Source organism: Leptonychotes weddellii, chromosome 3 (assembly GCF_054177405.1).
Source record: "Leptonychotes weddellii isolate Sample4059 chromosome 3, ASM5417740v2, whole genome shotgun sequence".
NCBI lineage: Eukaryota > Metazoa > Chordata > Mammalia > Carnivora > Phocidae > Leptonychotes > Leptonychotes weddellii.
Window position 1 is genome coordinate 168,788,980 of NC_138371.1, and position 17,152 is coordinate 168,806,131.

Below are 17,152 nucleotides of genomic sequence, written 5' to 3' on the forward strand. Positions count from 1 at the left end.
AACAATTCTTTTTTTTTTTTAAAGATTTTATTTATTTATTTGAGACAGAGAGAATGAGATAGAGAGAGCATGAGAGGGAGGAGGGTCAGAGGGAGAAGCAGACTCCCTGCTGAGCAGGGAGCCCGATGCGGGACTCGATCCCGGGACTCCAGGATCATGACCTGAGCCGAAGGCAGTCGCTTAACCGACTGAGCCACCCAGGCGCCCAATAGTTCAACAATTCTATACGTTTCTCAGTGCTATCACGACAAATGTACTCAACTTCCCCCCTCCCCCACTCTGGCAACCACGAGTTTGTTCTCTGTATTTCAGAGTCTGTTTTTTTGTTTGTCTCTTTTTTCTGTTTATTCATCTGTTTTGATTCTTAAATTTGATTTCTTTAAGATTTTTGTTATAATTACATCTCAATATTGAGTACTGCTTGCCCTTTATTAAACAGTAATCTTTGTTTTAAGTCTATTAGCCTGGAGATTTAAAAAAAAATATTTTGTTAAATTATGAAAATATGGATGTGGTATTTCTTTCTACTAAAAACAATGAACAGAGAAAGTATGCAATTATAACATATACGATGTACATGATATACTTTTGTATATTTCAATTTTTATTGATTTCTACTATGATCTATTTTATTTTCTTTCTTTTGCTAACTTTGGGCTTAATCCTTTTTTTTCACTTTTTAAGGAAGAAGCTGGGGTCATTTGAGACATTTCATTTTTTAATTTTGTTCTATAGTGTTGATTGATCTATTGTCGCTATTGGTTGACCTACAGGAGGGTGATTTTCCTGGTTTATCTGGGGAAGCTTACTCTAACCACACAAGCTATTAAAAGAAGAAGGAAGAGGCAGAAGAGTAGGCCATTGCCAAGAAACTTGAGATGCACTTGACACACCGTTTCTGGGTTTGAAGATGGTCAGAGGGGCCAGGAGCCAAGAAGTGAGAACAACTTCTAGAAGCCAGAAAAGGCAAGGAAACAGCTTCCGACCAAAAACCTCTGGAAGGAAAGCAGTCCGTCCAACACCTGGATTTTAACCCAGTGGGGAGTGTGTTGGACCTCTGACATACAGAGCTGTGAGATAACAAACCAGTGTGTTCAGAAGACACTAAGTTTGTGGTGATTTGTTCGACACCAGTAGGAAGCTAACCAAAGCTGGTCATCAAGTTTACTGACCTTTTCCTTTGCCATGCTTAATCTGCCATCAGTCTCATCCACAGCGTGTTTGCTCCCAGACATTGTCATTTCCAGCTCAGAAATTCAATTTGGGCCTTTTTTATCTCCATGAGAGTATTAAAATGCTTATTCTTTTCTCTACCTTCTTGACCATATGAGATACAGCCGTAAAAGCTGTTTAATGTTCTTGTCTCCTAATTCTGTTATCTCTATTGTTCCTGGATCTGTTTTAATTGAATGACTTTATTCCTCGTTATAGCTTATCCTTTTACCTTTTGTATACTCTGTAATTGTTGACTGGATGCTGAACAAGGGGAACATAGTGCAGTTCTGCCAGTATTTTTATGTTCCTCCTACTCTAGGGCTTGGTGCTAGATAGGGTTATGTCACCTGGGAACAGCTTGGTTTTTTTATATCTTCCTTTAAGGCTTTGTTACATAGAACCAGATCTTCATTTTCTATGGAATTAACCCTCCCCTCTCCTGGAGCAAGACCCTTCTCAGAACTCTCACTGATGCTCTCTAACGTTTGTTACTCTGGCTGCCGGGTACTAGCACAATCCCTTGCTCTGTCTGAGCTCCAGAAATTATTCTCTTTAATTCTTTCAGGTGTTTCTTGTTCTGGTCTCAGGTAGTGTCCTCACGGGCACACACTGATCAACAGTATTCAACCGGATTCTTGAGGAAAAAAACAGAGTTTCTTCCCTGTGCAGTTTTTTTTGTCTGTCATGCTGTCCTGAGAACTCTGTCTGCCTTGGTTTCGCTGGACTCCTGGTATTGGCCCCTTGAGTCCTGGCTCTGACCGTGTCTCCCTTCCCCACACTGTGGGCTGGAAACTTCCTCCAAGTAGCAAGTGGGACTAGTCTCCGGGCTCACTTTGTCTACTTCCCCATTTCTTAGCTCTTAGAAATCACTGTCCTTCCTTGCCTAGCATCTAATGTCTTGAGGGCTGTTGTTTCATGTATTCTGTTTTAATATTTAGTTGTCATCGCAAGCGGGAGGAGAAATCTGTTCTGTTACTATATCTTGATTGGAAGTAGAGGTCTCACTTGATATTCTGGTGTGCATCTCCTCAAACCTTTTTCTCCATATTTATACTTAAACATACACATCTTTGTTTTTCAGATTGCTCTTGACACATAAAACATAATGAGCACATTTTCTTCTCTTTAAAAGTTCTTTATGTATTCTACCCAAGAGTAGAATCTTCTTGTACATCTCTCATTATTCCCTTAGGATAAATTGTGTCTGAGTTAATATTTTTAATGCATTGATACAAGTGGTTAAATTAGCCCCACCAACAAATAGATGTCTCTCCTTTTCTATGCCATTGTGCAAATCAGTTTTTTTTAAAATATCTTCTGAGACCAAAAAAACTTCAGTTTTTTAAATTAATCTTTGTTTTAATATAAGAAATTAAAAACACTGAGTTCAATGTTATTGAGATACAATAGCAATGATCACAACATATCTGTCCACTCAGACTTCAAGGAATTCCAAAGTTGTTTTATTAGATGTGGAAAAGAAAAGAAAGATATAAATCAAATGCTACTAAAAATAAAGAGGAGTAAGAACACACTTACCATGATGAACACCGAGTAATGTATGGAATTGTTGAATCATTATAATGTACACTTGAAACTAATAAAAACACTGTATGTTCATTATACTTTAATAAAAAATAAAAATTTAAAAAAATAAAAGAAAAAATCTTTCTAATTATGTTGGTAGTATATTTTATTTGATCATATTTTTACCCATTATTCTAATTTCCAACATTTTAAGTTAACTTCAATTTTAATTTGAATTTTTTAAAATGTTACTGAAATGAAACTTGAGAACATTTTCATGTGTGGTTCTTTGTGAATTGTCTATTTGTGTTCTCACTTGTTTCTGTTAGCTGTCTCATCCTTTTCTTAATGGTTTATCAAATCTCTTTTTATTTTAAGCCTAATACCCAATATAATATTTGTTAAAATGATGTACCAAATTTGGTTTTAGTTTTGCATTTTAAGCAACTATTTCTTTTGAAAAATATTGTTAGCTCTATCAACTTTTTCTTTATGTTAAAGCCTTTGCTCAGAATGTCATTCAATATTTTCCATGAGATAAATAGATATGTACTTATTATTTATTTGTATTTTTATGTGTATCTAACTGTAATTTTACACTTACTGCTGTAATTCAGTGAAACTTGTTTCTTGACATAGGCATGCCTAGTTATAATTTACCAGAATTGCATACAGTGTCAATAGCAAAGAATACATTTTAATTAGGCAAAATAATTGTAGTATCTAGCACATGTAGAGAAAAGCATACAGACTTTTCCTCAATTCATGTGGATGAATTGCTATATTTATGTGTTACACTGACACATCATATAAGATCTATGCCCTGCATTCAAGGACTTTGTATTGCTGTTTATAACTGGAAACAGTATGCTACTATTTTCTTTACAATCTCCTGGGATTAGTGCTTTCGCTCTGGCTTGGACCAATGCAATCTCTGTAACTATATTCAGGTGCCTGCAGGCAACAGAGATAAGTTTAGTGTGCAGAGTGAAAGCCTAAGATTCAATTGGCTAAAGCCAGGCCTGCAGATCAGTGGGCTGAGATGCTCGCTAGCAGCTGCTTCAGATACTGTCATTCCTCATTATTTTAAGGAAAACTCCTTGGATAGATTTAATGATGCAGATAAGCAAAATACCTCATTTGTACACTTAAACCAATTACATTGCAATACTGTTCTTAACCCCAAATTAGGTCTACTTCTGATACAAGGCAGAAATTATTTAAATAAGAACAACCTTGTTCTTTGAGTCAAAGATTCCGTTTTATTAATAATGAAGATGATGTTCCCATGTATGTTGTTTTATACATTAAAATATAATCTTCTGAGATGAGGTTCACAGAATTCACCAGACAGCCAAAGGGATCTATGGCAAAAATAATGATAATAAAGCTTGGTAAAGGTAATAAACCTTAAATATAGATTATTTAAAAATATTTCTGTGGTATATTTCACTGATTAAAGAAGTGAAAGATATGAATATTGTCTTCCGCCTCTGTTCCCTAATTTCTGCTTCCTTCCCACATATGCCCTGCCCCTCTCCTTGCTCCCCACCTCCTGCTGGCTAATAATACCGAAATGAGGGGATTGGAGAGACACACTGGTGTTTCATTGAACTATCAGGTGTCAATGGTTGATTCACTCCCAGCCTTCTCAATAGATGGTGTGTTTTGGTATTTGTTTTTAAATTCCCTAATTAGTGTCAAATTCTTTGGGATTGTTGTACAGATGCATATATGATTTTGTGTGCATGTGCTTGGTTTTTGACTGCCTGTTTGAGAATTGAGGTTGGACTGTTTATTTTTCCCATTCCAAAAGCACTTCAGGTATGACAGCATGTAGTAAAATCATTGTGATGAATTGCACAGTTACAATGTTTTAAACACGTATACTGTGTGTAACCATGTTTCTGATCATGGGCACAGAATAGGACTCTTCAAGTAAGCTATTCTTTTTTCATCCTTTTACTGTCTTGTGAAATTTTCACATTCTATTTTTAAATATTTCAATGGCTTGATTATTCACTTATTTTCTTCAACAATTATGTCTTTATTGTCTACTGTAAGCCAGTTAGCCTATTAGGTGCTGGGAGTAAAATGATAGCTAAGACACAGATCATGTCCTTGGGAAGCAGAATGTCTTGCCTGGGAGACAGACAAAGTGAATAAGGGATTGCAGCACAGCACTGCTTATGTTATGATATAAGTTGGTACAGGGCTGTTGTTGGCTCCTTGGTATGAGTATTTTGTTCTTTCTCATGGGGTTATGAAAGCTTGCTTAAAGAGATGACGTCCAAGTTGATTTCTCAGTAATGGAGCAGTTGAGTATAGACAGGTGGGAACATGGACAAGTCATCCCAAGGTGAGAAAACAGTCTGTATAAAGATACAGAGGTGACAGAACACAGTTCTCCATGCGTGGAGCAAAGATAGCCAGTGCCTGACTGAGAGGATGAGGAAGGGGAGTGATTATATTAGTTTCTTGAGCAGAGGACAAGGCATGACACACTTGAGAACCACTGAAGGAGCTTGCACTTTATTCTGACAGCAATGAATTTAAGGGTTGATCAACTGAAGGGGCCTGTGTTGGTTTAAGTGAGCCAGGAAGTGAGCTGTGACAGCAAGGGGGCAAGCCTGGCTTGTGGAATAGCAGTGCAGATGGAGGAAGGCAGAGATGTTGGCAGCGCTAAGAGGGCTTGGTGGCTGGACAGAAACCCTGCGAGTTTCTGTGGAGAGACATTAAGAACCAAACGTTGGGGCACCTGGGTGGCTCAGTCAGTTAAGCATCTGCCTTTGGCTCAGGTCATGATCCCAGAGTCTTTGGGGGGCTCCCTGCTCAGTGGGAGTCAGCTTCTCCCCTACTCCCCCCTGCCCCCACTCGCACGTGTGTGCTCTCATTCTCTCTCTCTCAAAAAAAACTAAATAAAATCTTGAAAAAAAGAACCAAGCATTAGCTGCAACCCCTGGGTTCCTCACTGGGGTCACTAAGTAGATAACATTGCAGTTTACTGGAATAGGGGGCACAGGAGGGATGGGGGACATGGGTATGAAGTGAGGATGATGATGAGTTTGGATTCTTGAGCTCACTCACAGTTGAAAAATACTCATTTTCTTCTTGTACCTACTTCATACACATCAGCTCCTTATTCACATAGGATGTGAACATAACGCCCAATTCAGAGTTTGAGATTTTTAAAAGGCCCTTTCCATAAGAATTAACTTTTATCATCAAAGTGTGTTAAACGAAAAATTCAAGAGTCTACATCGGTGCTTCTTTCCATTTGGTTTGTAATGGACCTGATGAAATACGTAATCTCTTCTGCAGGGTAGCAAAACACTCCAGGAGACCCTTGGAAATGTTTACAATCATGAATGTCCAGATCTGAACGGGACTCTAGAGATCATCTGGTCCAAATACTTACTTTATAGATGATGGAATCTGTGAGAAGAGCTGAAAACTCGGGTATCGGATAGCTGTAATTTTATTCACCTGTTCTCAATTCATTTTAAATAATATGATATGCGTATGTCACAATTGTTTTGTTTGCATGGTCCAAGTGTTGGCCATTTCCTGCAATCAACTTTCTTCCTAACTTCAAATCCCACTTCTTGCTCTGTGTTTTGGTTGGGATTTACTCCTTCCCTATAAGATCTTGCTTCTTTCATTCCTCTAACTCAGAGGTTAGGGGATTTTTTCTGTAAAGGGAAGATATTATATGTATTTGCTTTGCAGGCCATATGGCCTCTGTCTCTAAACCTCAGCTGCTCCATGTGGTGTGTAAGCAGCCACAGGGCATAAATGCATGAATGTGGCTGTGTCCAGCAACACTTTATTTACGAAAACAGGAGCAGGGTGAATTTGGCTCATGCACTAACTCACGGAGACCACAAATAGTATGTCATCTCCTTTACCTTTTTTTACACTTTAAATCCCACCCTGCCCTGTTCACACATGTATAACCTGGCCTGGCTTGCTGCTTCATGTTTGCTGTTTTCGAGAATCTCCCATTGCTTCTAAGGTTCTGCACACAAAAATCACCATTCTGTATTTCCTCAACCAGAGAGAGAACGCACCTGGCCCCTGGCTTCTATCTACTTTCTCCACTGCGCAACTTTTCTCTGGCTGAATAGTTACTTATTCAAGTTCTCTGTACATGGGGTGAGCCTCGCTCAAGATGTGGTAGGTCTTGGAGGGTGAAAATAAGTCCTTGTTACGTTGACCTCATAAGCAGAGTGTTGAGGGATTGTGGCTCTGTGATCTTTATTTCAAAGCTGGGTACAACCTCTAACATCATAGCTTACCTTACCGGTGTGAGCAGTGTTCAGAGTGGATGGGAGCCCTTTGTGCTTTTGCTGACCTGGTGTATCTCATGGTGCTATTAGCTGCCATGAGTACCCTATTTATAGGAGCTGCCCTTCAGAGAACCTATGACAACCCTTCCCTGTGTCTCTGCTCCTGATTCCACCACTCTACCTAGTTGTTCGAAAGCAACACGAAGTCTAAACAATATTCTAAGTATAGGAACTTGTTGGATAGTGGTCCTCCCATTCAACTTTGTCTTCATCTTTTTTTTTTTTTTAAAGATTTTATTTATTTATTTGAGACAGAATGAGAGAGAGAGAGAGAGCACATGAGAGGGGGGAGGGTCAGAGGCAGAAGCAGGCTCCCTGCCGAGCAGGGAGCCCGATGCGGGACTCGATCCAGGGACTCCAGGATCATGACCTGAGCCGAAGGCAGTCGCTTAACCAACTGAGCCACCCAGGCGCCCCGACAAAAATTTTTAAATATATTAAAGATTTCTATAAACTCAGTGGTAGTTATTACTTCCCTCACTTTTTGGTGACTAAAACTGAGACAGAAAGGTCAAGTGACTTGATCAAAGTTACAGTGAGTTAATCATGTGGTTACAGTGAAATTCAAGGGTTTTTTTTGTTTTTTTTTGTTTTTTTTACTTTAATGTTAAATATAGTATCCTTCCAGTACACATGCAGTGTTGTATAGGACTAAAGTATGTATCGATAGAAAAACTGCATTAGTTCAACCTCTGAAAGGAAATAGTAAATGGGATGTGTAAGGGATATTATTTGCAAAGACCTTTATTAAAGAGCATATAATACAGTGTGGGAAATACTAAGGTAAAAGCTGAGACTTAAAGTCTTACCATGAACTGCTTAAATTAATATAATAGAGCTTCTGAAATAACAGTTGCAGATATTTCAAGAGAGGACAATTAATTTGATCAGAAGAAAAACTGAATGTTAAATATCAAAGAGCTTTGTGCCCATTTTTATCACTTTTTGGCTAATAAAATTGGCAGGGTTAACATAGGACTTCAGAAAGATTTAAAAATTTAATGCAATTATCATCAGTGATTCACACATTACAAAGAAAGTATCAGAAAACCTTAATATTTTAAGAAACTTAAAAGATTGCAAGGTTTTGCCCTGAGAAGATTTTCTTGTTCTCCTTCTCATCATTCTGGGTATTTTCTTTGGAAGACTTCATTCACTTAGATAACTTTCTCTCCTGAATGTTAGTGATTTCCTAATCTCTCTCCAAACTCATATGCTCATTGGACTCTGAGTCCTGATTCCACTTGCCCACTGGGCACAATCACTGCCATTTGCTGCAGGTACCTGGACTTCAGCATGGTGAAAGGGGAAGCCATTCTCCAAGTCTCCAGCTTAAACCTTCTCATTCACCTGTGAAGGGTGTCGCCTTCTGTTATGAGTTGAATAGTGCCCACTCTGCCCCCCATTCAGGTCCATCAGAACTTCAGATGTGACCTTGTTTGGAAACAGTCTTTCAGATGTGATTAGTTGAGACGAGTCATAATGGATTAGGATGGGACCTGTATCCAGTGACTGGTACTGTCATAAGAAGGCCACATGAAGAAGGAACACAGAGGGAACATCAGGTGAGGACAGAGGCAGTGATTGGAGGGCTACATCCAAAGCCAAAGAATGCCAAGGATTACCAGCTGAAGTTGGGCAAGAGGCACGGGACAGATTCTTCCTCAGAGTCTCCAGAAGGAGTGAATCTTGCCAACTTCTTTAAGATTTATTTATTTATTTGAGAGAGACAGAGACAGAGACAGAGTGAGAGGAGGAGCAGAGGAAGAGGGAGAGAGAGAATCTGAAGCAGGCTCCATGCCCAGCTTGGAGTCTGACTCAGGGCTCAATCCCACAATGCTGAGATCATGATCTGAGCCAAAACCAAGAGTCCAACGCTTAACCAATTGAGCCACCCAGGCACCCCTGCCAACTTCTGATTTGATTTTGGACTTCTGGCCTCCAGTAACATGAGATAAGTTTCCATGGTTCTAAGCAACCCAGTTTGTGGTGATTTTTTTGGGTAGCACCAGGAAATGGATGCACTCTCTGGTCTGTTTCCCACTGCCAACTCTTCAGCCTTTTTTTTCACACGAGAACCATCACACATCCTTTTTATCATACTTTGGACACATCTCTTAAATAAATTCTTCTCTGCTCCTCTATTGCCACTGACTTGGCGATTTTCTATTCCTTAAGGATCTCCTTACTTGCTCAGCCCATTACCTGCCCTGCTGAAACCATCATGATCTTTCTCAAACAAAAACAGGGTATGTGAATTTCTTGCTTAAAAATATTTACATTTCATACATGAGTTATACTGAGGAGTTACTATGTTCCTGTTGCTGTGCTACATACTTTGAAAGTATTAAAGCATTTAAAAGTTCCAGCAAACCTAAGAGCTCTATGCTCTTAATATCACATTCACATTTTAAAGATGAGGAAGATCGGACATTGGAAGATTAGCCTGCTGAAAGTGACCCAACTAGCAAGTGCCTCAGACAGGAGTAATGTGCGGGCTTTCAGGCTGCAGAACCTGTCCTCTTACCATCATGAGCTCTCAAACTTCTCATCAGTGTAATTTTCTTTCAGACCATATTTCCTTGAAATTGACTATTTAAAAAAATCCAGATTAAATGTTGCTATCTTTCAGGTCTATTTTGTTTACTGCTTTCACTTTGGTTTTTAACACAGTGATCAGCTCATTGAAGGGACTCACTATATATTGTTTGAACAAATAATTGATGGTCACTGTAGGAAATCTTTCCCTGATGCCTCAGACAGAGCCGGTGTCTTTGTTCTCTTTGTTCCCAGATCACTTTGTTCTTATCTCCATAATGTACATGTTTTGTTATTATTCATCCTTTTCCATCAGACTGGTTTTGATAAGGGCAGGGATCATCTCTCATTCGCTGGTATATTCAAGAACATAGTAAGTACTTAATGACATCGATTAAGTGCATTCAGTTAATAAACATAAATTGATTGCACTGGAAAAACTTAGAAAGTGCTATTGAAATATGACATTATATAGGCTTATATTACTACTCACTTAAGTATAGGTTTTTTTCTGTTATTGCATTGTTGTATGTCCTTGTCCATTAACATTATTATTTATTTCTATTTATATACTTTTCTTCTCTATTAAACTGAATTTCTTGGCAGCAATCTTCACGTCTTACTGTATGTCTAGAACCTAACCTGTTAGTACCTGACACATAATCTAAACTTTTATCTGTTTACTGAAAAAATAAATGCTTTATTTTTTAATCTTCTAAATTTCTATCTAATTGACAGTCCTTCACCTCAAAGATGTGATAATTTAGCTGAGACATCGTGCGAATACAAGAAACTTAAATGTCATTACATGTATTATATAAGCAAGTGTGTGTGGGGGAAAGCAGCGAGTAAAATAATCTGTTTGTTGTAGAAAAGAGGAGCTGAAAAAAAAACAGGGAAAACTGGAGTAAATGGTCTGAGACATGATTATATAGGAGGTAATATTTGTGTGGGACATTGAAGGATAGATGAACTTAACTCATAGGAAGAGGAGAGAAATAGGACTCGATGAGGAAATTTAATTTCTTTTTGTTCTGAGTTTGCTGAGAAGTTTTTAATATAAATACACATTTATTCTCATCAAATGCTTTTTATGAATTTGAGATGACCATAATTTTTCTCTTTATTCTCTTAACCTAAATAAAATTACTTCATCATCATGGATTTTCCTCTTAATAAAACATTAGATTTTCTTTGTAAATATTATATTTAGGATTTTTCATCTCTGACTAATGAGAAAGGTTATCCTGCAATTTTCTTTTTTTGTAATGATCTTGACAAATTTTGGTTAACAAGTTTATGCTCTCCCCATGAAATGAGTTGGTAAGTTTTCAGTTTTTGTATTCTTCTTTGGAAGAATTTATGTAAAGTTCAATTATTTCTTCCTTAAAAGCAAAGATGAATTCCTCAGGAAAGCTGTCTGGGCCTGAAATATTTTCATACGGAGGTTTTAATTAAAGATATACATTTTAAACAAACGTATGATTGTTTGTTCATTTCTTATTATTTTAGTTTTTGTAAATTTTGTGAAAAACTTTTCTTCTTTTATCTGAATTAGCAAATGTATTGACATAAAGTTGTTGATTATATCCTTTCTTTGTTTTTTGTTTTTTGGGTTTTTTTTAGAGAGGGAGAGCATGCAAATGGGAAGGGGCAGAGGGAGAAGGAGAGAGAGACTCTCATGCAGACTTCCTGCTGAGCGTGGAGCCTGAAGTGGGGCTCAATATCACGACCTTGAGATCATGACCTGAGCGGAAACCGAGAGTCAGATGCTTAACCAACTCAGCCACTTAGGCTCCCCCGATTATATTCTTTTTATATATTTAATATTTTAAGTATCTATAGTGATTTTTCTTTTTCATTTGTATTATTGAAATCTTTTTTTATTTTTCCTTAAATAATACTGCTATGATTTTATCAATTTTATTGTTTTTTAGAGAACCATAATTTGTCTTCTTAATATTTTTCTATTGAATACTTGTTTTCTATTTCATAGATTTGTGTTCTTACTTTTATTGAATATTTTATACATTCAGTAATATTATACTTCAGGTATATAGGGAAAGCTTAAAGGGTCCAATGGATCAATACATTCTTGATAGTCAAATAATTATTATATTAGATATAATAAAGTAAGCAAATTGGAAAGTTAGAATGTTTGGTTCTGAATTTTATTGCAGACATAGTGAAGTTGTAGAGATGACAAGTATTTGGTTTGGCTGGAGGACAGTGGGTGACAGGATGGACTAGCCTAGAATAGAGGGTCAAGCAAGATAAGGCCATGGGACTGATCATAATAGACTGCTGGTCAGGTTGTTCTTCTGGGTCTCATATCAAAGTCAGCTCATATTGTGGACAATATGTCATTTTCTTCTCTGTACATTTTACAGAGCTTTTCACACAGAAGATGTTCAATACATGCTCAAAAAATAACAAGAGTAAAAACATTTAGCACAACTCCTTCATTCCACTAAATCCTAAGGAAGTTAAGTGACTTCTTCAATCCATAGAGAAGGTCGTTGAAAGATGTGAGACTAGGACCACAGTCTTCTGAGAGTTGATACGTACAGATATTGAATGCCAAAGCAGGAGATGTGCACTGTGAATTTGACAATGGCATTGAAATGTGAAGTCATGTTTTGGGAAATCAAGTTAGCATATCATACATATTCTAATAATATTCCTTTTTCTCTATCAAAGGGACAGAAAAAATTAGAAGTAAGCCATAGAACATAGAAATGCAACCCAATCATATCAGGATATTGTGTGTGTGTGTGTGTGTGTGTAGTTGTTTATTGAACTTGCTGTTCCTGAATCTTGGGCTTCATAGTACTTGTCTACAAGGGGATTTAATTGCTTTAAAAGCAGTAACTGAGAGTCAAGCACTGTCTTCTTTTTAAGTACACAACTGGATGTTTATAGTTCTTTAAACAATGAGATGAAGTGACCTGTGTAGAAGAACTTGGGCACCAGAGGACCAGAGGGAAAAGGGGAGCAAAGCCCTTTGTTGTTCTAAATTAAATGAAGTGCTGTGTGCCCTTGGCCGCTGACCCCATGCGTGGAGGTCTCTCAGGGACAAGGGCACATGTGCACTGTGGATCACAGTCTAGGTTCCTCCCTTGCTTTTTTCTATCTTTACGTGCAAACCTTATCTTTTAATGAGATCTCAGCTCTTAGAAATCCTTTCAGGTTGTGGGGAGGTTTAAGTTCTTTGGGCATTTTCTTTTTTCCATTACTTTGGCATCTATCAGCATATTGAATTTTAGGTGTTACATGGGATAACTCAGAGTTAACAGTGAATGATGATGCCCATTTGCCTCCTGCATGAGTGAATTACGCAGCTTTCTGGAAGATGAACCCTAAAAACTCCTTAGCAGACCACTTTGGATTGGCAAGAGAAAGAAAGGCAGAGGAATTGGAACATTCAGGTAAATGAATAATGAAAATGAGAGAATGCTTTGTTTTCAATCCTTCACCAAGAATATAAATTGACAAAATATTGCAATATTTACATTAATATGCACAATAATTTGACTTTTCTACTTGTATAGTGTGGAGAACTTAAACGAAGCACATGGGGATATCCAAGCTCATGGCCTAAGGGAGGGAACAAGGATATGAGTCTAAGCAGAAAGAGGAGGGGGCTACTTAAACCAAAAGAAAAAACAAAAAAGAGATTTAAGCCACTTGCAAAACTTATGCAGAACATTTAATAAATTTCTGGTGTTTTGTCTGAAAAGAAGAGGGGGATTTCGGAGCTTTTATATTTCTCTAGTACAGAGTAAATCAGGGGAGGGAAATCCTGTTTATTAGAAACTATAATGAGCCACTTGCTGGGGGCTAGGGGGTAGTGGGGAAAGAGGGGAGAGAAAGAGAGAGAGAGAAAGAGAGACCAAGCACTGGAGCAGCTGAGCTGTTGGAGGCCTGTTTATAGTAATGGTCAGGGCTTTCTGTGTTTAGAGAGAGGCCCAGAGACCCTATATATGCTGTGCATTCTAGGTAAGTCACTAAACCCAGAAAAAGGGAGATAAGTAAACCAGTTTATAATCAACAAAACATGCGGATGTTAAAATAAGACTTTCTTTTAATTTTGTTGTAAAATTTATATTTGGTGCCGCATATATCTTATGGAGGATATTTATTAAAGTGCCTATTTTTTTTGCATTACAACAAGCTGAAATGAGATCTCAAATCCTTCATATTATGCTGAAGAGAAATGAGCAGTTTAGAAAAATTGTGGTTTGCTGATCTTAAAATCACCAAAATTTGGTAGGTTATATATTACAAAAAGTAAATATTTGATTTTGAGTAAAAATAGTTGAATCCACCCCCTCCCACCATCTGATACACACACATACACACACACACACACGTGAGTTTTTATTTCTGTGCTTCTCCATTAATGAGAAAGTGCTCCTGATATCAGTACTGACTTTTAAATGTTTGGGTGATGGGGGTAAGGTGATTTGGTTAGGTATCAGGGCCTAATTTATTGTGAGGTTAGGTCATTTTTCATACAAGGGGTTTTATTCTACTGTACAAACCTCATAATGAATTTGATTTTTATTAAAATGTCAAATAATACTATTGGAAAAGCTGTCTTATGTGAGAACAAACAACTACAAAAAAATCCTCCTAGAAGCCATCTATTTTATCAGTCTTTTACTGTAAAAATTTTATCAGTCTTTCACACATAATACCACACATGAGATCTGTTTTGTCAGTGAATATCTCTCTCTGTTGTCTGTCCCTGGTGCGTACAGCTTTTGAACTCAGACTTCTTTGGTTTTATTGGGATCACATGCCTCATTTGGCATCTTTGTCAAATGGTCCATGATTTATTATATATGCTGGGGCTGCGTTTGCCGAGCACACTCATGTGCCCCAGAAGGCTCTGGAAGCTCTTCTGAGTTCCGCATTTTCTGGATGGGCAGATTTGAAGTTTAATACTAGCTTCCAGATTTTTTATGATTTAAGCATTTCTCAATAAATTTAACTATACTAGACCTATTTATTCAACCCAACTCCATGACTTGAGTGAACAGAAAAAAACAAGTGACTAACCATGCCATGATTAAAACTCCACCAAGGGTTACAGGATTCCAAGCAGCTACATTGGCTTGATGGTTGCCCAAGATCAATCCTAGTGACAGTGCAACACAGCATATTTCCACTAATATGTTACAGAACATGGGCTGTTGAAGGAAAAAGGTTCAATACATTTTTGAGAAATGTCATGTAACCTACACCCAACAATATGTGCTTCCAGGGCCCAGAGATGCACTTGACTAGTACTAGTCAACTAGTTCTCTAGTACATTTGAAACCTGTTACATCTTCTTTTTTATTTAAATTCAATTAGCCAACATATATTACACCATTAGTCTCTGATGTAGTGTTCAATGATTCATCAGTTGCATATAACACCCAATGCTCATTACATCACGTGCCCTCATTATTGCCCATCACCCAGTTACCCCATCACCCCACCAACCTCCCCTTCCGCAACCCTTAGTTTCCCAGAGTCAAGAGTCTCTCATGGTTTGTCTCCCTCTCTGATTTCTTCCCATTCAGTTTTCCCTCCCTTCCTTATGGTCCTCTGTGCTGTTTCTTACATTCCACCTGTGAGTGAAACCATATGATAATTGTCTTTCTCTGCTTGACTTACTTCACTTAGCATAACCTGCTCCAGTTCCATCCATGTCGATGTAAACGGTAGGTATTCATCCTTTTTGATGGCTGAGTAATATTCCATTGTATATATAAACCACATCTTCTTTATCTATTCATCTGTTGAAGGACATCTTGGCTCCTTCCACAGTTTGGCTATAGTGGACATTGCTGCTATGAACATTGGGGTGCAGGTGCCCCTTCTTTTAACTAGTTCTGTATCTTTGGGATAAATACCCAGTAGTGCAATTTCTGGGTCGTAGGGTAGCTCTATTTTTAACTTTTTGAGAAACCTCCATACTGTTTTCCAGAGTGGATATACCAGCTCGCATTCCCACCAATAGTGTAGAAGGGTTCCTCTTTCTTCACATCCTTGCCAACATTTGTTGTTTCCTGCCTTGTTAACTTTAGCCATTCTAACTGGCGTAAGGTGGTATCTCAAGGTGGTTTCGATTGGTATTTCCCTGATGACAAGTGATGTGGAGCATTTTTTCATGTGTCTGTTGGCCATTTGTATGTCTTCTTTGGAGAAGTGTCTGTTCATGATGAAACCTGTTACATCTTATTTAACACTTTCTTGTTTAAACTTCTTGAATTACAAAATTACCCCGTTTCACATATAATCTATTTATATCTGGCTGAGCTCTTACCATTAACTCTTACTAGGACTGAATTTTGAAAATGCTGGCATAAAACCATTTGAAGTTTTGTATATCTGATGTGTAATTCCCAATTTTGTTTCCTGCAATTGTTCTATTATCTTAAGGATCATCTTTATTGGTCAAGTTGGTATCTTGTAGTCTGCGATCCCACAAGGCATTATTCAGTAATAGTCAAAGTGGAAAACTGAGTTAAGACAGCTAGATAGATATGTTTTGGAAGCCTGGGAGCTGGAATATAATGATAGTGTGCTATCCAACTGGAAATATAACAGAGTTTGTAGAACTGTGTTTGGTTTTAAAAAGTCCTACAACCAGGAGCCTTGCACAAGCCACCTGGGCCATGTTTTGCTTCATGAGCAATTTAATTAGTATAACTCCTGAGCCATGCTTAAACTTAACGGCAAGACAGAGTCAACAAAAAAATGTAACCTTATTCTGGGAAGTCATGATCTAGGTAAAATTTTACCACTTGGAAGATGAGAGGCTATCTGGGCTGCTTGACAATCCATTTGGTTGCCCACCCTCCTATCCAGAGATTGCATCTCGCTCAAATTCCAGAATCTCAAGATAATGCACAGGGCTTGGTTAAGATGGTGTATGGAATCTCATCTTCTTTAATAACCTATAAATGCAAAAACAAGTCATCTGCAACCACCACTTCTAATATACATTTATGGGTAGGAACAGGATAACCACAACTAAACACTCCCACTTGGAAAAGTAGTCCCTCTATTAACAAATCCTTTAGGGATGTCTTGGTGAATACCTCATTTTTGGCAGTGGAATAAATTATTGATGACTTTCTGGCTGCTTTTGTTTCTGTGATATGAGAGGATCTCCCACATTTGTTCTTTGTGAGCACCTGGTTCTGCCTTCTGGAAGATTCTTTCCCTCCATTGTACTTCATGGCCAGCCATGTCTAACATGGACAGGGTTAACTTGCTCTTTTTGGAGCTAATCAGATTTCTCAGGGTGTGGCTTTGGAGACCCAGGGGTGTTTTAGACATGAAAAAACAGAGGTATTTGCATATCAGGCCTGCAGCTTCTTTAAAAATATAATTTCTTCACAAGTTTAGTAGACTTCTCAGCCATTTGCTCCTGGCCAATTCCCTGAGCAGGTAATCTCAGCTTTTAGCTTTCAAGTTACATATTTTACCAACTAGTTTCTGCATATTATGGGCTCTGCACCCTT